Below are 20,227 nucleotides of genomic sequence, written 5' to 3'. Positions count from 1 at the left end.
CCTTCCCAAAGATTTAATTGTAAGAGTTATAATTGATCATCTGAAGTGCCTGGAGATATAGTTTCAGAAATACTTCCCTTCAAATTTTTATTCTAAAAAACTAAGTTGGGTTTATAAACCATACGCAATTGAAATAAAAAATGTCATTCATCTGCCATTAGAAGTTCAAGAAGAATTTGCCAAGTTATCAAGTGACACAGGTTTAAAACTTAAGTTTCCTAAAAAATTATTAAATGAATTTTGGCTTGGGATTAGCACAAAATTTCCAACAATTTCTGAAATGGTCCTAAACATACTTCTGCCACTTTGTACTACATGTATTTTTATGAAGTGGTGTTCTCAGCATTGATGATTATAAAATCAAAATATCAATCAACTCTGAAAAATGTTGAAGATGCTCTATGTCCTGCATATCAAATATTCTGCCAAGATTTAATTCTTTATGTAAAAATAAACAAGCACATCTGTCTTATTAGTATGCAAATTTGCTTTCATCTTTAATAAATGGTAAAATTATATGTATACCAAAGAATTGTTTTAAAATCAATTTATTTGTGATTTATTATCAGTAAATGTTTGCTTTGTATACCTATTTTACATACCTCTATACCCAGGGTCATGTAAAAATTTCTCAGATAAAAATAGGTCTTTCGGGGCAGCTAGGTGGTACAGTAGATAAAGCACTAGCCTTGGAATCAGGAGGACCTGAGTTCCAGTCTGGCCTCAGCCACTTGACACTTACTAGCTATGTGACCCTGGGCAAGTCACTTAATCTTGATTGCCTCACCAAAAAAAAAAAGGGGGGGGTTGTGAGTGGAAAAAGTTTAAGAAGCACTGGCATATATGATGCTTCAAAATTTCAGGGGGTCATGATTTCATTGGTATGGCCACTCCCTCCACTGATACAGCTCACAGCTTTAGTAGTCTTTGTGAGTTGTGGCCAAAACAATTAATCATCAACCACGTGGTAATGGTGTTGTCTCTGAACTTAGGCTGGTCCTTGTATAGCAAAGGATCTGTCATTAGACCATTTCTAAAGCCTTTCTAGCTTGTTAGCACCTACTAGAGTTTACATTCCATAGCCATGATCTTGGAAAGCCCAAAATTAACTAGAAGTCATTGCCTACCCTATATAATGGGCAGCTAGTTGGCCTGGTGGATAGAATGCTGGGCCTAGAATCAGGAAGACTCATCTTTGTGAGTTCAAATCCAGCCTCAGACACTTGGGCAAGTCACTTCACCCGGTTTGCTTCAGTTTCATCATCTGTAAGATAAGCTAGAGAAAGAAAAGGCAAACCACTCTAGTATATTTGCCAAGAAAACCCCAAATGGGGTCATGAAGAGTTAGACACAACTGAACAACCCCAAAACCCTTTATAATGTAAAGTTATTTTGATATTGTGATGAAGCCAGAGTTTCATCAGTACAGTTCTTCCTTTTGTTTTTTGATATATTTATTGAACCTACTGTGTGTACCCTCCATTAAAGACTTCCCTTGATGCCTCATTATACTAGGGAAGTGACCCTACGTTTTTGAAGGCTGTGCCAGCCAAGTAAAAGAGAGGCATGCATGCTCTCCTCTGGGGTAGGTAGATAGTATTGTTCCATGCTTTCTCATCCTCTGTATGATTTGATAATTTGAGGATACTGATTAGTGCAACACTTTCTTTAACCTTATTTTCTAGTCATATATAATATCTTTAATAATGTCTTTTGTGGCACATTTCACTGGCAAAAATCGTTGGTTATGTGCTGCAACTTCTTCATACCCACCATATGTCTCTCCATTGTTCTTTGGATTACTTGTGATTTTGATACTTTTGAGACTTTAGTGGTCCATTTTTCCCTCCCACATATCCTAACCAGGATACATTACTTTAAAAAAAATATGGGCTTTGATAATGGAAACAACTCAAGATCATTGAAAATTTGATTAAATTTTACTTAAGTGATACAGCCTTCTGTTTTCTTTCTAGTCAGTTCTGGGTTAACTCGTCCATCTATGCTGGTCTTAGACTAGACAATGGGCTACCCATACTACTGCATGTTGTAATTGGGACAATATTAATTCTTCATCTTTTGGGGGGTTTCAATATGGTTTTTCTTACTGAGGAAAAATCATTCTCAGTCTTCAACTAATCTCATTGAAGTGGGCATGTACTGTTGCCAGGCTCAGTGGCGTCAGCACGCTGTCATCTGCAAGGAGGAATATCTGGACAATTTCACTATCTATAGGGAACCTCTTCCATTTGATTCTGCTCTTCTTGTCCATATCAAACATCTTTAGTAAGCATCTGTTTTCTCTTTTTTTAATGCCTTGCTTTATAATGCAGTGATGTTTAATCATAAAATAAAATTGGTACCCCTATCCTGGGTTTCAAATAAACAAGCAAAACAGAAAATATAGTGACATCTTGTTATCATTTTGTTAGTAATAAAGCTGCATAAAAGCAATTGAATTCATGCAAGAACATCTGTTACTTTTGAAATGAACCCTTATGTGTATATGAATTATAATGAAAGGCAGAGAACTCAGGAACAAATTTAGAAATTAAAAGGGGGAAATCTGTCAATGTCATACTCCTCCCTTCTCTCCCAAATTCCCAAACCATCTCATCCAACTCCACCCTTATTCCCCAAACTCATGCAGTATTGCAATCTTTTAATGTTGCCATAACTCTCTAGGCACATCCAGGCAGCCAATTAGTGCTGACATCTCTCAGCACCCTCGTTTCTGAACATCTGTTCTAGCTCTATTACTGCTATCTCTCATCGTTGCTCACCACTGGCAAACCTCAGCAGACTTTCCTCTGCTGACAAAACCACAAACATTTCAAATTCTATAGAATAAACTTCTATTCCTGTTATGTTGTTTTGTTCCTCCTTTTGTTTTTTTGTTTATTTGTTGAACCTACTGTGTGTACCCTCTGCTAAAGACTTCCCTTGATGCCTCATTATGGTAGGGAAATGACCCTAAGTTTTTGAAGGCTGTGCCAGCCAAGTAAAAGCTAGATCAGTCTTGCTCACTGGAAAATCTTTGAACCTTGGACCTCACATAGCATTTATGTAACATATTTATATTATATAAATCTTCTTCATCAAAGGTTAAGTGACTTGCTCAGGATCACACAGCTAGTAAATATCTGAGGCTGGATTTGAACTCAGGTCTTCCTTACATTAGGCCCAGCATATGATATATTTTAAGTAGAACATTTTTATAATTATTTTCTCATTTTAAGCCTGAGGTAATATAATGGCCCCTCAGGTCCATGTAGTTCTCTCCTGTGCTACTTTAGGGAATTTATATTAAAAGAAAAGTTAGGAATATTATCACAATGGCTCTGAACCCCCAATTAAGATATTTCTTAACATTTAGGCAGAAGTTTGGTCTCTTCCTTAATTTACATTTATATTTATCTTTTGGTAAACACTGACTTCTTTGTGATTAAGTAAAAATTCAGGTTACTGGATTTTGAGAAAAGAAGTAGCAATATGTTATGGTGTCTTAATAAGACAGGCACTGGGAGGCAAAGTTGGAGAAAGACGAATCCTTGAGGAAGTGAGTTTCAACTGGTGATGTCAGTGAGTCTTCTGGTTGGAAATGCCTATAGGACCAATGGCACTCTTTGATCTCTCCTTTACCTGCCATAGCTCAGTCCTACTTTCTCTTTCTCCTTTTTCTAGTTGCTCTTGTACTGCTGATTTTCTTGTTCAGCTCATGTTTTCTCCACTCCTTCCTGACAGTGTGTGCACAGCCCATATATGCCCTTGATATCTCCCTTTGGTTCTAAGCTAGAGGCTCCTTTAAACATGGTCCTCAGACTGTGACCAGGTCCCTCACAGAGTTCCTGTCACACCTGATTGAAATGACTTTATTGATTCAAGAACATGTTCAGACCTTGTTTATAGCTGGTGAACAGCTGAGGTGTGTTCTCATAGGATGAACGTATTAGGGCTTAGCATCTCAAGGTTTACTTTGAATAGGCTAGGGTCATTTGATTGATTGATTTCATCAACTTCAACCCTACACAAACCAGCAAGATACTCTATTACTTTCTGTGTTTCAAGCACTATGTGAGGTACTGAGGATTCAAAAACAAAAAAATGAAACAGTTGTCTATGTGATTTTAGCCAGTATTTGATGAGCTATCTTATGATGCTCTTATAGAAAGGATGGAGGGAAATGGGTGAGATAATAGTTTTAGAAATATTTGATTAATAGATTTTAGAACTGTTTGTATTATCACACACAAAGAGTAATAATTAGTGATTCAGTATCAGTTTGGAAGTTACCAGTAGAGTGCCCCGGGTATCTGTACTTGTCCTGTATATTTAAAATTTTTATCAGTGATTTAGGTGAGTGCATAAATGATATAGTCTTATCAGATTTGCAGATGACAGCAAGCTGGGAGGGCCAGCTAAGATACTTGGCAGTTGGGCTGAATCTGATAAGAGGAAATTTAATAGGGATAAATATAAAGTGGGTTCAAGAAATTGACTTCACAAATATAAGATGAGGAGATGTAGTTAAGCAACAATTTGTTTGTAAAAGATCTGGGATTTTAGTGGATTACCAGTTTAATTTGAATCAATGGAGTGATATGGCAGCCAAGTAGCTTTCTGCTGGGATCTTCAGGCTTCCAAGAATAAGGAGAGAGTCCCACTTGTTCCCTGCCCCGGACGGCCCCGTTGGGAGTATCATGTTCCATTCTAGGCATCACATTTTAGGAAGGACATTGATAAGCTGAGGAGAGGGTCCAGAAGGCAATAACCAGGATAATAAAGGGCTTTGCGTGTCATAGAAGGGTCAATTACAGCAGCTGGGGATGTTTACTCTGGAGAAAAGAAGGTAGAGAGGGGAAATGATAGCTATACTTGAGAATTTGAAAGGATTCCATGTGGAAGAGGGGTTAGAGTTGTTCTTTTTTGGCCCCAGGGGGCAGAATTAGGAACAATGGATAGAATTTGCAAAAAGACAAATATAGGATAGATATTGGGAAAAAACTTCCCAATAATTAGAACTATCTAAAAGTTTAATGGCTTGCCATAGGAGGTAGTGAATTTCTCTCTCCTTCAAAGTCTGGATGATCCTTCATTGGGTGTGTTGTGGTGAAGATTCTTTGGAGGGTACAGAGGGTTGGACTAAATGGTTGAAAATGATCCTTTTAACTTGGATATTCTCTTATTCTGGCTGTAAGTTACTTGTGGTCAGGAACTACATTTATCTAAATTTTGTATCTTCCTTGTACTCGAGGTGTATATATAACAATCATTTAATAAATATTTTAAATTAATTCCAATATAGGCTTAAGCATGAACTATCTACTCTCCAATGATTGTTGAACGTTTTGTTTTTTTTTTTCCCCTAGGTCCAAAGAACATTCATAATCAAATTATGAATCATCCTCAATGCTCATGGCTGCCTTCATGCTTCACTTCATGAAACAACATGTAGAGATTGCTATGTGCATCAATAGAGGAGGTACTGATACTGATAAACTCACGTGCCTTTCAAAGTAAAGTATCTAAGTACTACTGTACTGGGCCTTGTGGTAGATTCTGTGGGGAACTCTGGAGGATACGGTGGCTAGCAATGACCTCTAGGATGAAACATAAAGTCTGCTGGGCATTTAAAACCCTTCCCAACCTGGACACAACCTACCTTTCCAATCTTAGTTTATATTACTCTGCTCCTTACGCACCATAGTCCGATGAATCTGGCACTGAGTCTTCTTTCTCCATGCCTTTGTGGTGGCTCCTCCATGCCTGGAACATGCTTCCCTCCACACCCTTGCCTCTTAGAAGCCCCCATTTACTTTAAGGCTCAGCCCATCTTGTACATGAAGTCCTTCCTGATCTCCAGTTACTGGTGCCTTCCCCACCCCCGATGTTCTTGTGTCTATTCTTTTTTAGTATACTTGCGAAATAGTTTTATTTCATCTTCTACACAAGTGAACAACTCTTTTTAATGAGAACAGAAAGCTAACCATCTACTTTTAGATTTGTGCAAAGGAAAAGAAACAGGAGGAAATAAAGAATTATTTTAGGTATTTTTAAAGTTGTATTTGGAGGTACTTCCTGTTACATTAGACCTGGATCAGTGATGTGGAAAAGGAGAAAAAAAGAAAAATTTTGCATCTTTAACCTGGAGATTTAAAAGATATGCTTTGGGGGCAGCCCAGTAGCACAGTGGATAGAGCACCGGCCCTGAAGTCAGGAAGACCTGAGTTCAAATTTGGCCTCAGACACATATAATACTCACTAGTTGTGTGACTTTGGGCAAGTCACTTAATCCCAGTTGCCTCACATAAGAAAAAAAAAGATATGGAATTAATTCTGCATTTTTGGAGTTACAATTTATGGAAGCCAGTCAGATCACCAGTCAGAGTTGGCCATAAATGTAGAACATGTACAAGTAAATCAAGTGGTAAACATTTGGAAATTAAATTGTAGAACAACATAATAAAGATCAATCACTTTTCAAAAAAGAAGTTACAAAGAAGCGAAATCAATAAAGGGTGGTCTTTTTCATCCTCCTCAAAAATCCTTGCTCGTTTATTTCTCCATCCCCATTATAGTTAGCCTGTCCAACCAAGTCTTGAAGTTCATTGTCTGAAAAATGTTTTCCCAATTCCTTAGCAATCATTTTAATATTTTTGAAGATAATGCTTCCTGTACCATCATCATCAAATACTTTGAAAACTTTCAAAATAATTTTCACACTCTTCATGGCAAAAAAGTCTTTAAAGTTAATGGAAATCCTTCTTTGTCAGTCTCTGCCATTATTTAAAAAATGTGTCCTTTCTTTGGCTCAAGGACTTGTTACAATCCCTCAATGCTTCCAGACCCATCAACAGCAAATAAGTCAAAGGCCGATTTCATTTCTCATTTCTGCCCCTCAGTCGATTCAGCTTTCACGTTGGGGTTTGGCCAGTACTTGGTTATTAGATGCAGTAGTACAGGGGGCAGGAGCAGAAGCCCAGCCCTGCTCGGCAGGGCCCTGATGCAGGCTCCTCCTTTGAACTGCGCCTCTGGCCATTTTACCTAATTGTACATGTTTTGTACAGACATGTTGTTTCTTCCAGTTAAATTATAAACTTTCTGAAGACATGGACTCACTTTTGTCTTTGTGGCTCCTGCACCTATCAAAGTTCTTGGCATATAGTAGGCACTTGTTAAATACTTTTTGATTGATTGATACAAAGAAATGTAACCAGAGTCTCTTTCTTTTACAATTTAGCATGAGAAGCAAGACTAACACATGTGGATGCTTGAATAACTTCTTTTGAGACTCAGCTCACATACTTCCTCCTCTTCGACGAAGCCTTCCTTGATAATCCAGTCAAAAATCAAATTTCCTTTCTTGGACCTTATGTAGCACTTTTTTTTTGTACGTTGATTTGTGTAATGTGTAGCTGTTTAGTAGTAGATATAGCTAGCTTACTGCTAGATGGTTAGTTCCCGAGGGCTAGAATCATATCCCATAGAGGATATACACCTATACAGGTGGTTTTTTTGGTTTTTGGTTGTGGTGTTTTGATATTTTATTGTGTCTAGTCCAATGCTCTGCACAAAGTGGTGGTGTTATTCATTCGTTTCAGTCATGTCTGACTCTTTGTGACCCCGTTTTGGGTTTTCTTGGCAGAGATACTGGAGTGGTTTGCCATTCTTTAGCTCATTTTACAGATGAGGAACTGAGGCAAACAGAGTTAAGTGACTTGCCCCGGGTCGCACAGCTAGTAAGTGTCTGAGGCCAGATTTGAACTCAGGAAGAAAGTCTCCCTGGCTTGAGGCCTGACACTCCATCCACTGAGCCACCAGCTGCCCCTCTTCACAAAGCAAGTGCATAATAAAATGTTCACTGATGAAATTAATGTGAGGGATGTCACGAGAGACAAAACAATGTTTGCTGAGTATTAAAGAAGAGTGAGATGATTGAAGACCACAGGGATCAAAGAAGTCTTCATGGAGTAGATGGCACTTGATCTGGGCCTTTGAGAATAGAAAAAATTTGGATAAAAAGAGAGGAATCAGGGAAAAGTATTATAGGTTTGGGGAACAAAGTTTCGGGGATGGAGATGTGTGCATTGTATCTGAAGGATAGCCGGGATATGATATTTGGAATCAGAACACCCGGGTTCAAATTGCGATTTTTTTGCCAGTTGCTGATTATATGATCTTAAATCATTTTACCCTTGAGGCCTCAAGTTTCCCCTTTTGTAAAATGAAGGGATTGGACTAGATAATTTTTAGGGTGTTTTCTAGTTCTAACATTCTATGATTCATGATCTAGAAGACCCAGTCTATCTAGAGTTGATTCTGTCTGTTGAGGAATTATGTTTATTTGTTTGTTTGCTAGGCAGTGGGGTTAAGTGACTTGCCCAGGATCACACAGCTAGTAAACCACTCAAAAATGAGTGGATTACGGCCAGCAAGTAGATTTTGAAAGCTAGGCTGAGAAGTTCAGAATTTATCCTACAGGGAATAGAGAGCCACCAAAGGTATCAGGACAAGGATGGGATTTGAGGAATGCTGTGTTATATTAATCTCCTTCTTCTTTACAGCACATGTTCTGTGGAGTTGAGGTCATATTTCCAGGCCCAGAAATATGCTTACTTATTCTCAGTTGCTAGGGGTAATAAAAGGGATAAAATTTCACAGTCCTTGGAGACGGAAATATCTCTCATTTCTCCCCTCATTCGTAATTTGCATTTATTGTTGTTCCTTTCAGCTCCAAAACTAGATAGTTTTAGGATTCCAAGTTCTGAGTTTTTTTTTTTCAAATCTTAAGTTAAAAAAATAAACCAAGACTTTATTTTGAACATCTCACTTACTAACCTGTGTGACCTCAGCCAGGTAAATCCCCTCTCTAGAGCCTTAGTTTCCTTATTGTCAAATGAAGAAGGTTGAACTGACTGATGTCTAAGCTTGTACAGATTTCTGTTTGTCTCGTGGCATTTCTTCTGGAGTTGTCAGGCAGCAAACACCATATCGACTGTTCCTCTGCCCTTTCTAAAGCCACACTCAGTCTCAGGTAGATGACCATCTTCCAGGGGAAGGATCAACTATTAAGAAAGGCTCTGGCAAGAATCTTGCTGGCAATGATCAAGAGAGGAACTCCCCCTACCCCTGTGATTGTCACAGCACAGTCTATTTTCCTTTGCTTTATAGAGATGGACAATAGAGGCATCCTTGAACTCCTGGGGAATAACCTCCTTTTGCCATATAACCTGGGAAATTTTAGTAAGCTTTTGTGATCAGCGGACTTTTATATCTTTATAAATCTCAGCTGGAATAGAATCAGCACCAGATCCTTTGCCACATGAGAGGAGCCTAATGCCATTCAAAACTTCTTTAGTTGGAAGTTCAGCTAGAGAGGGATTGACTTCAACCTGAGGTATATGGTCAGTGGCTTCAGCATTGATTGATGATGGTCTGCTGAGAAGCCTGAACCCATCTCTTTAGGATCGTGTCCTTATCATTAATCATTGTGGCTCCATTGGCTCTGAGTAGTTGAGATACACCATAAGTCTTTGGCCCATAAATAGCCTTCAGGGCATCATAAAAGTGAATTTCATCTGCCTTCTTACTGAGCCAAGAATCCTGCATCTCTCTAAGTTTTGCTTAAGCTGCCTTCTTAGAGAGGGACAAACTATCTTGCTGGTAAACCCTGTGCTGTTCTTGTGGCAAAGAATTGAAAATTGAGAAGATGCCCATCAATTGGGAAAGAGCTGAACAAGTTGTGGTATATGATTGTGATGGAATACTATTGTGCTATAAGAAATGATGAGCAGGGTGGTTTCAGAGAAACCTGGGAAGACTTATATGAACAGCAAAGTGAAATGACAGAATGGAGAACGTTGTACACAGTAATAGCAATATTGTATGATGATCAACTGTGAATGACTTAGCTGTTCTGTTCAATATAATGATCCAAGACAATTCCAAAGGACATATGATGAAAAATGCTATACACCTCCAGAGAAAGAGCTGATGGAGTCTGAAAATTGAAGCATACTTTTTTCACTTTATTTTCTTTCTTTTCTTGCAGAATTGCTAATATACTTTGCATGATTTCACATGTATAATTGATTTCACATTTCTTGCCTTCTCAATGGGTGGGGGAGGTCAGAAGGGAGGGAGAGAATTCAGAACTCGAAATTCTTTGAAATGAATGTTAAAAATAAATAGAACATTAAAAATAAGAGCATACGTCAAGAAAAAAAAATTGTAAGTCACATGTAACTCACATTTGTATAGTGTTTGATGGCTACAAAAGACTTTCTCATTTGATTCTCATGATAGCCTTGTGAGATATATGGTGCAAAGATTATTATTTTTTAAATTTTATCTTATTTTCGGTTTGAATTCTCTCTATCCACCTCTCTTTCCCTCCATTTTGAAAAAGCAAGAAAAATAAAATCCATTACAAACATATATAGTCAAAACAAAGTCCTGAATTAACCATGTTCCCTCTCCCCACAAAATATACCTCAATCTTCACTTTGAATCCATCACCCCTCTAGTAAGAGGTGGGTAGCATGTTTCATGATGAATCCTCTGGAATTATGATTGATCATTGTGTTGGTACCAAGTAGGTGCATTGTCTCGCAGAGCCACTGTAGAGAACATGGGATCATAGCTTTCAGTGAGCCAGTAAGCCAATCAGCATTTATTCTTAGGGAGCTCATTTATGGCTTGTTCAATTTCATTTTCTGAGACAGGGTTATTTAAGTATTCTTAACTTCAAATTCATAACTGAAAAAGCAATTCACTTTACAATTTATCCAACAAGTGGTCACTCATGTTTTGCTTGAAGGCTTCCAGTGAGGGTGAAACCACTACCTCCTGACAAAGCCTATTCCACTTTTGGGTAATGCTCATTGTTAGGAGGTTTTTCCTAATATCAAACCTAAGTTTCCCTCTTTGCGATTTCCACCTATTTCTCCTGGTTCTGCCCTCCATGATCCAAGAGATTGACTCTAATCTCTCATCCATATGACAGCACTTCAAGTGCTTGAAGACTGTTGTCGAATAGAGTCATTTCCTCTCTAGGCCAAATAACCCGTTTCTCCCGTTTCTCCAACTGACCTTCGTATAGCATGGACACGAGGCCCTTGATCAACCTGTTCTCCTTTAGGCTCTCTCCCCAGTTTGTCAGTTTTCTTTTTAAATGTGTTTCCAGTATGCCAGATGTGGCCTGACCAGGGCAGAGTATATATAGCAGGGCAACCAACTCCTTATTTCTAGAAACTATTCTTCTTTTAATGTCTCCTGAAATTGAGTTATCCTTTTGGGTTGCCATCCCACTATGAGTTCACACCTATCTATTAAGCCCCCTACCCCCTGATATTTTTCAGGCACTTAAATGTGCCTCCTTTATCTTGTATGTGTGATTTTTTTTGGTACCCAAATGTAAGACTTTACCTTTCCTTTTTTTTGGCAGGGGGAGTGGTTGGTGGGGGGTAGTTTTTAACCAGACTTAAGATTTCATTGATGGGGGCAGCTAGGTGGTGCAGTGAATAGAGCACTGGCCCTGAAGTCAGGAGGATCTGAGTTCAAACCCGGCCTCAGACCAAGCACTTGACACTTATTGCTGTGTGACCCTGTGCAAGTCACTTAACCCCAATTGCCTAAAAAAAAAGAAAAAAGAAAAAAAAGATTTCATTGATGAAGGGACTCCCAAGCAGCAGCTCCTTTCATTCATGCAGTGCTCAGCAATGTATAATCTTAGCTGCCTGGGACACTGGCAGGTTAAGTGACTTGCCCGGTAGGGCGCCCAAATCAAGACTTGACAGTTATCCCTATTTCATCTTATCAGAGGTGACCTAATGCTCTAGCCATCAAGATTTCTGTGAGTACTGAGTATGCTATCCCATATGTTAGCTCTCCCTTCCAGCTTGGTGTGGTCTCAAAGTTGATCAGTATGCTGCCTGTGCCTTCATCCAAATAATTGATGAAACTGCTAAATAGAACATGGCTGTGTTAACACATTGACACCTCATCATCTGCCAGTATGTCCTGTGAACACATCAACTGAGCTGGGTAGTGAGGAGGGAACAAAACCTCCCTGTTCCACACACACAGATCCCTGTCACTTTTTTCTAAGGTGACATTGAACCATCCATCTAAATCTACTATTGTGTAATTGACATTTCTGTCTTTTTCTGAAGAGTGTCATGGGAAATGCTGTCATATGCTTTGTTAACTGAACCATTAGAAATGCTGCTGGGCCCTTTCATAGGATCACTGTTTGGTCACCTGTAATCAGGCAAATAGCACAAAACAAAAGAGGCACCAGAGGCCCAAGCTCAGATTTGCCTGCCTAAGGCCCCCTTGCTCTAGCTGTTATGTGGAAGTAGTTGCCATGGAAAGGACAATCAGCTCCCACCACCACCCCTTCAATGAGAGGCTTAACAAGGGGGTGCTAGAGCTTACAAGAGCCGATTGTTAACTTTTCAGTGTGAGCATTTACACCTTGGAAATCTGTAAATCCAAAAAATCAGGGCTTGATTTATTATTGTATTGATTGTCTAGTCTAAAGAAAGTGACAGATAAAATATTAATAATGCAGATTAAACTTAAAAGTATACCATGTGTCTTCAGAGAGTTGGTTGTAAACATTTACCAGCACATGTCTGTACCAGGCCTGAAGAGGGAAGAGATAGCTGAGGGTAAGTTGCTCCCTTTTAAAGGTCCACCAAGTCATTGACTCTGTGTTCAGTGGCCAGTAACAGGCTTGTTTCATTGTCCCCAAATGCCCTTCAGCACGGCATCACACATGGCCGTCCGGAAGCGGTGCTCAAATGTTGAACTAGTCCATGCAGCTAGCCAGGGAAGCTCTGTGACTATGCCATTACAGTAAAATAGAGGCAAAGAAACTTTACGAAATTCTCCTGATCTACCAGTTTAGAAACTCTGTTGACAAAGGAAATATAGTCTGCCATGACCAGTTCTTGATGAAGCCATGAGCTCTTTTAATGACTGCTTCCTTTTCCAGATATTCAGTAATCATTTTACATATATATATATATATATATATATATATATATATATAAAATATATCATAGATATCATCCAGGAATTGACTTAAAACTCTAGTGTTCTATAGTTTACACATTCCATTTTCTCCTTTTAAAAAAATGGAAACATTTCCCTTTTTCCTGTGGTACCTCTCCTATTGTCCATGATCTTTCAAGAGATCATTGATAGCGCCTTAGTAATCACATCTAAGTGGCTTAATAGATAGAGCACTGGGCCTGGAGTCAGGAAGAGCTGAGTTCAAATCCAGCTTCAGACACTCAGAAGCTATGTAATCCTGGGCAAGTCACTTAACCTTGTTTGCCTTAATCCACTGGAAAAGGAAATGGCAAACCACTCCAGTATCTTTGCCAAGAAAACCCCATAGACAGGACTGGTACGCGATGGTCCACACGATCAAGAAGAATCGGACACTACTGAATGATGGAGCAACAGTCACATCTACCAGTTCTTTCAGCACCTCAAGATGGAGTTCAACTAGAACAAGTGTTGAACTCATCAAGGGCAGATGGGTGCTCTCTCATTATCGTATTATCTTTTTATTTTGCTATATCGGGGACCCTTTAACCACTCCCAAGGTTGATGGGATAGAGTATTAGGATGACAGCTGCCACCTAATTTTCTTCAGAGAGGCTTTTCAGTATATACTAGTTCTTATGCCAGCAAAGGGACTTCCAAGCAAAGCTACAGTTCACTGTTGATTGTCCTTCATTTTTTTTTTTAGGCAATTGGGGTTAAGTGACTTGCCCAGGGTCACACAGCTAGTGCATGTCAAGTGTTTGGTCTGAGGCTGGATTTGAACTCAGGTCCTCCTGACTTCAGGGCTCTATCCACTGCGCCACCTAGCTGCCCCTGTCCTTCATTTTCTTTTTTTTTTGGGTGAGGCAATCGGGGTTAAGTGACTTGCCCAAGGTCACACAGCTAGTAAGTGTTAAGTGTCTGAGGCTGGATTTGAACTCAGGTCCTCCTGACTCCAAGGCCAGAGCTCTATTCACTGTGCCACCTAGCTGTCCCTGTCCTTCATTTTTTGAAGAGGACCATGACATACAGGTGATGTCTTGACTCATGGGTGAATTGAATTTAAGTGAGGCAGAGTTTTCAGACAACAAAGTTGTCAGACTCGGTCTTTCTTCCAGAGTTACTAAAGTCCAGTGGCAAGACAAAAGTCAAGATGACTGGTGAAGCAATGGATGCAATGGATAATCTTGGTGTCTTCAATGTCTGACCAAGCTCTAAGTGCTCCACAGCACCTGCATCAACTGCCTTCATGGCTATTGGAACAAATTGTTCTCATCCACTCATTCCACTGGGGGGAGTCTTCACATGTTTGAAGTAGACATCCCCCTACCTCACTGAGAGGTTACCATCTACCTGGTTTAGCCTGTCTGCTGATATGATTTATTGGCATCTGGCTGCTTCATACGCAACAGCTCTTGGAACCACAGGTGAGAGGTGGGTGGCAAGTGGACGCCAAAGGTGGATGAATGATCCTGAAAAGGGCCCAGCAAGCCCTCACGCCAGAGGTGCTAGTTCTCTTGGAACATCCCATACACCCCACTAGATACCTGAGGGAGGTAAAATCAGTCACCCACGGCTCTTCTGGCTGCCTCCTCAAGGGTAGGTGTTTCACAAGAGACACAGACATGTCTGCATTAGCGAAGCCTCCTAGGAATTTCTATAAATGCCCATTTTCAAATCCCGAATGATCATTTAGGCTTAAGTCGCTCTCTGAAGACAAAGACTAAGACTACACAATTGTGGCCTACACACACGACACTACACACAGAATAAATAAAAGGGAAGGCACTGGAATTAGGAGGGGCTGTGGAAGGCTTCTTGTAGAAGGTGGGGTTTTAGTTGGGACTTGAAGGAAGCCAGGGAGGTGAGTAGTGAGAGCAGAGAAGGGAGACCATTCCAGGCATGAGGGACAGCCAGAGAATTGCTAGGCCACCTTCCCCTGCATTTCTTTTCGTTAGTTCCTTTGACATTCTGGACCTTTTGTTCTTCCAGATGAATCTTGTTATTATTTTTTCTAACTCTATAAAATAATTTTTTGGTAGTCTGATTGGTATGGCACTGAATAAGTAAATTAGCTTAGGTAGGATTGTCATTTTTATTACATTAGCTCGGCCTACCCATGAGCAACTGATGTTTTTCCAGTTTTTTAGATCTGATTTTATTTGTGTGAAAAGTGTTTTGTAACTGTGTTCATAGAGTTCCTGGGTTTGTTTCAGGAGGCAGACTCCTAAATATTTTATAATGTCTACAGTAAGTTTAAATGGGATTTCTCTTTCTATCTCTTGCTGTTGGGCTTTGTTAGTAATGTATAGAAATGCTGATGATTTATGTGGGTTTATTTTATAGCCTGCAACTTTGCTAAAGTTGTTTATTATTTCAAGTAGTTTTTCTACTTGATTCTCTAGGATTCTCTAAGTATATCATCATGTCATCTGCAGAGAGTGATAGCTTTGTTTCTTCTTTGCCTATTCTAATGCCTTCAATTTCTTTTTCTTCTCTTATTGCTAAAGCTAAGGTTTCCAGTACAATATTGAATAACCGTGGTGATAATGGACATCCTTGTTTCACCCCTGATCTTATTGGAAATGCTTCTAGCCTGTGAGGGACAGCCAGAGAGAATGTCTGGAGCTAAGAGGTGGAGTGTTGTGTTCCAGGAACAGCCAGGAGGCCAGTATGACTGGATCAAAGAGTACATGCTGGGGAGTAAGGTATAAGAAGACTGAAAAGGTAGGGGGGGTAGTTCATGAAGAGTTTTGAATGCAAACAGCATTTTGTATTGGCTTCTAGAGGCAATTGGCTCACAGGAGTTTTGTGAGTAGGGAGGTGACATAATCAGACTTTAGGAAAATCATATAGTGGCTGAATGGAGGATGGATTGGAGTGGGGAGAGACTTGAGGTGGGCACATCTATCAGCAGCTATTGCAATAGTCCAGGTATGAGGTAATGAAAGCCCTGCCCAGGGTGGTGGCAGTATCAGAGGAGAGAAAAAGTCATATTCAAAAGATATACACAAGTGAAATTGACAGGCCTTGGCAAAAGCTGGGATGGAGGGAAGAGAGATAGTGAGGAATCTCTATAGCAACATGGAAGGTGGGGCGGGGAAAGATAATAAGTTCTATTTTGAACATATTGAGTTTAAGATGTCTACTGAACATCCGGTTCAAGATGTCTAAAAGGCAGTTGGAGATGTGAGACTGGAGGTCAGCAGAGAGACTGGGGCAGGAAAGGTAGATTTGAGAATTATCAGCATAGAGATGCTAATTAAATCCATGGGAGCTATTGACATCACCAAGTGAGGGGGTATAAAGGGAGAAGAGAAGAAGTCCCAGGACAGAACCCTGAGGGACACCTCTAGTTAGAGAGCCTGATCTGGAGAAGGATCCAGCAAAGGAGACAAAGAAGGAATTGTCAAATAGGTAGCAGAACCGGGAGAGAGTGGTGTCCCAGAAACCTAGAGAGAGAAGAGGGTATCTAGGAGAAACAAGTAATCAATAATTTCAGTAGCTGCAGAGAGGTAGAGGAGAATGAGGACTGAGAAGAGGCCTCTGGATTTGGCAACTAAGAGATCATTAGCAGTTTTGGAAGGAGCAGTTTCAGTGGAATAATGAAGTCAGAAGCCAGAGTGGAAGGGATTATTATCATGGCTAAGCAGGGCTAGCTAATAGTGGCAAAATTAGAAGACGACTTTTAACCCAGGTAATTAGACAATATAACTTGCATGGTGTATATTTGGTTTGCGTCCCTCATTGGATTGCAAACTCCTTGAAGTCAGGGACTTTTTGATACTTTTTGTATTCCCAGTGCTTGGCACAGTGCCTGGCACAGAGTAGGCATTTAATAAATGTTTATTGGTTGATTCTCATAACAGAAGTGCATATGGGCATCATTTTGCAGGGCACAGTTGCCTGGCCAGTACTTGTCACAGCCCTCCATCTCTACCTTCTTTATCTCTGGAGGTTTAATCAGCTATATACCTTATTACAACAATTGTTGTTCAATTGTGTCTGACTTTGTGACCTCATGATTCGCCATTTCCTTCTCCCGCTCATTTTATAGATGAGGAAACTGAGGCAAGCAGGATTAAGTGACTTAAGTCTAGAGTGCCTACTACACACAGCTAGTAAGTGTTTGAGAAAGGATTTGAACTAAGGAAGATAAGTCTTCTTTACTCCAGGCCTGGGGCTCTCTTAACCGACAGACATGAAGGGAGGAAGTTGGAGAAAGAGCAAATATTTATTGGAACTTCCCTTAATTCTTGAAGAGGTAGGTATGACTGATAGTTTCAGCTTAAGTCTTGTGGTCCAAGATGCCCATAGAATGGGGTGAGAGGTTCAAAGCCCTCCTGCCATATCCTCCCTTACCTTGTTGCCCTAGTGCCACCAATTCTTTCCAGCACATTAAGTCCTGTGTAGGGCTGAGGAGGCCTTCCTCCACTGTTGCTGTTCAGCTCTTTCATTCCCATCAGTCTGTATCTCACAGATTAGCTGTATTCCTTAAAGAATTCCAGGGTGTATCTCAATATGGTCTTCCAGCTAAAAGATCATGTTAGTCCCTAATCACTCTCGGGGCTGAGAAGGAAATGCCTGTCCCTCTGAACTACAAATCCCAGGATGCCTGTTCTCGAAGCCTAATTACTTTGTCTTTCAACTCCCTATTAGCTCCCCGCCCCCACCCTTTCCAGTCCAAAGATCATTATCCTTGTCAGAGAAAACAGAAATGATATAAGATTTGAGCAGCTCTAACATTTCTCTGTCATCGGTTACCATTGTCGCATCCACCCAGAGGAGTCATCCTATTCTTTATTTTATTTTCCTCTCCTCCTCCCCCCACCTCATGGCTAAAACAACAACAAAACCAACCTCTTTTTGTTGTTGGTTGTCTAAGTATGCATATCATTATTTCCAGTTTTCCTTAACTTCCCTATCACGACCTTTTCTCACTAGCTTCTTCTGAGCTTTAGCATACCTGATAATATTTTTAAAGACTAGGATGTGCTTTTTTTGTTTTTGTTTTTTGGTTGGGCAATGGGGGTTAAGTGACTTGCCCAGGGTCGCACAGCTAGTAAGTGTTATGTGTCTGAGATCAAATTTGAACTCAGGTCCTCCTGAATCCAGGGCCAGTTCTCTATCCACTGCGCCACCTAGCTGCCCCAGGATATGCTTTTTAAAAGTGTTTTTTTATTGCCTAGCCTTACTTCTATCTTCTGAACCATCATTTTAAAAAAATCTAGGTTTGATAGTGATTTCCTTATGCATTTGCATATATCTCTTGAGCCAATTTCCCCCTTTCCTCTCCTTCATCAGAATTATTTCTCTTTGTGTCTTCAGGATTTCATTCTTCCAATCTCTCCTGAGCTGACTTCCTCAGTGGAATTTTAGTATGTGGTATCCTAGCCATCATTCCTCTGAACACTTTGAAGGCTACTCTCCTCAAATCTAAGGTTACATGTCATATTATTTCCAGCTTTTCTTACCCTCTCTATACCTTTAAGATGAAGTAGTCACTTCATTTCATTCTAGTAACTAATTCCTTCCTTTTGGTGAGAATCAGAGAATAGGTTTTCCTTTTGTTAGTTCCTCTTCCTTTTGAGAGTGAAGTTATTAAGATATCAAAAAATTGTTAGCTACTCCATTTTGGAAGAGAAAGACCTCTAGCCGATGTCCAGAGAATTTAAATCCCCTCTCATTACTACATTCCACCTCAGTGCCAAATTTGTGATCTGCTTTGCAAACTCCTCATCTATGTCTTCTTTCTGTCTGGGTGGTTTGTAGTACACTCTGATGTCATTATCACTTTTGTTTCTGTCTTCTCTGATGTTCATCCAAATGTCCTTTGGATCATGTTTACCCCATCTGTTTCCTGGATTTCCTCACACGAGATTGTAGAGGGAAAGGAATGGAATCATTGTTTGGGACTCCAATCCCAGTGGGATGGTGTTGCTCTTCAGTTGTTTCAGTTGCATCTGACTCCTCATGACCCCATTTGGGATTTTCTTGGCAAAGAAACTGGAATAGTTTGCCATTTCCTTCTCCAGTTCATTTGATGAATGAGGAAAGTGAGGTAAACGGTGGAATGGCTTGCCCAGGGTCACACAGAAATGTCTGAGGTCAGATTTGACTTCAGGAACATGACTCTTTCTGACTCCAGGCCTAACACTCTATGCATTGTACCACCTAGCTGCCCGTAGAACATTGATATACCTCATCCAAAAGACCAAAGACTATTCTTCGAACCACGATTTTGTCTGCTCATTTGTGACTCAATGAAGATGAATGATGTCATTGGGTCAGGTTATTGTGGCAAACTGTACTCTGTAAGAGAAAACTAGCATAGAACTCAATAACCCAATGTTTGATAGAGTAGAAAACATAAGTTATCCAGGGGAAAACTACCTATTTGATAAAAACTTCTTGGAAAATTGGAAAGTAGTGTGGCAGAAATTAGACGTAGATCAACATCTTGCACCATGCTTGACAACACATTCTAAATGGATCTGAGGCCTTAATATTAAAGATCATACTATAAAAAAATTTAGAGAAGTAACAAATCATGTACCTTTCATAGCTATGAATAAGAGATTTATTTTTAATTAAAGGAGAGATGAGGCCAATTGCAAAAGGTAAAATAGATGGCTTTGATTACTAGAAACCGAAAAACTTCTGCACAAACAACATTAATGTATCTAGAGTAAGACACAAAGTATTCAAATGGGAAAGAAATCTTCGAATTTCTCTGACAAGGGTTTGGGATGTGTGTGTGTGTGTGTGTATGTCTAATAGCCATATGTCATGTATGACAGTAACCTATAGATAAATGGTCGTAGAATGTGAACAAACAGTCCTCAAAAGAACTGCAAGGAATTCACGGTCACTTGAAAAAAATCACTCTAAGTCACTAATGAGAGAAATGCAAAAATCAAAACAACTCTGAGATTTCACAAAAAATAGCAACTGTCAAAACTGGAGGGGTTGTGGGAAAACAGGCAACTAATACATTGTTGGCAGAGCTGTGAAATGGTACAACATTTTGGAAAGCCATTTGGAAATATGCAAATAAAGTGACTAAAATGTCCATACTCTTTGAATTGGAAACTCTGTTACTGGGCATATATACCAAAGAAGCTATTGATAAGAAAAATGTTCCAATATACTCCAAAATGTTTATGGC

Source organism: Phascolarctos cinereus, unplaced genomic scaffold (assembly GCF_003287225.1).
Source record: "Phascolarctos cinereus isolate Bilbo 61053 unplaced genomic scaffold, phaCin_HiC Scaffold_4;HRSCAF=312, whole genome shotgun sequence".
NCBI lineage: Eukaryota > Metazoa > Chordata > Mammalia > Diprotodontia > Phascolarctidae > Phascolarctos > Phascolarctos cinereus.
The sequence above is the reverse complement of the archived record's forward strand: the minus strand, read 5'-3'. Positions refer to the sequence as shown.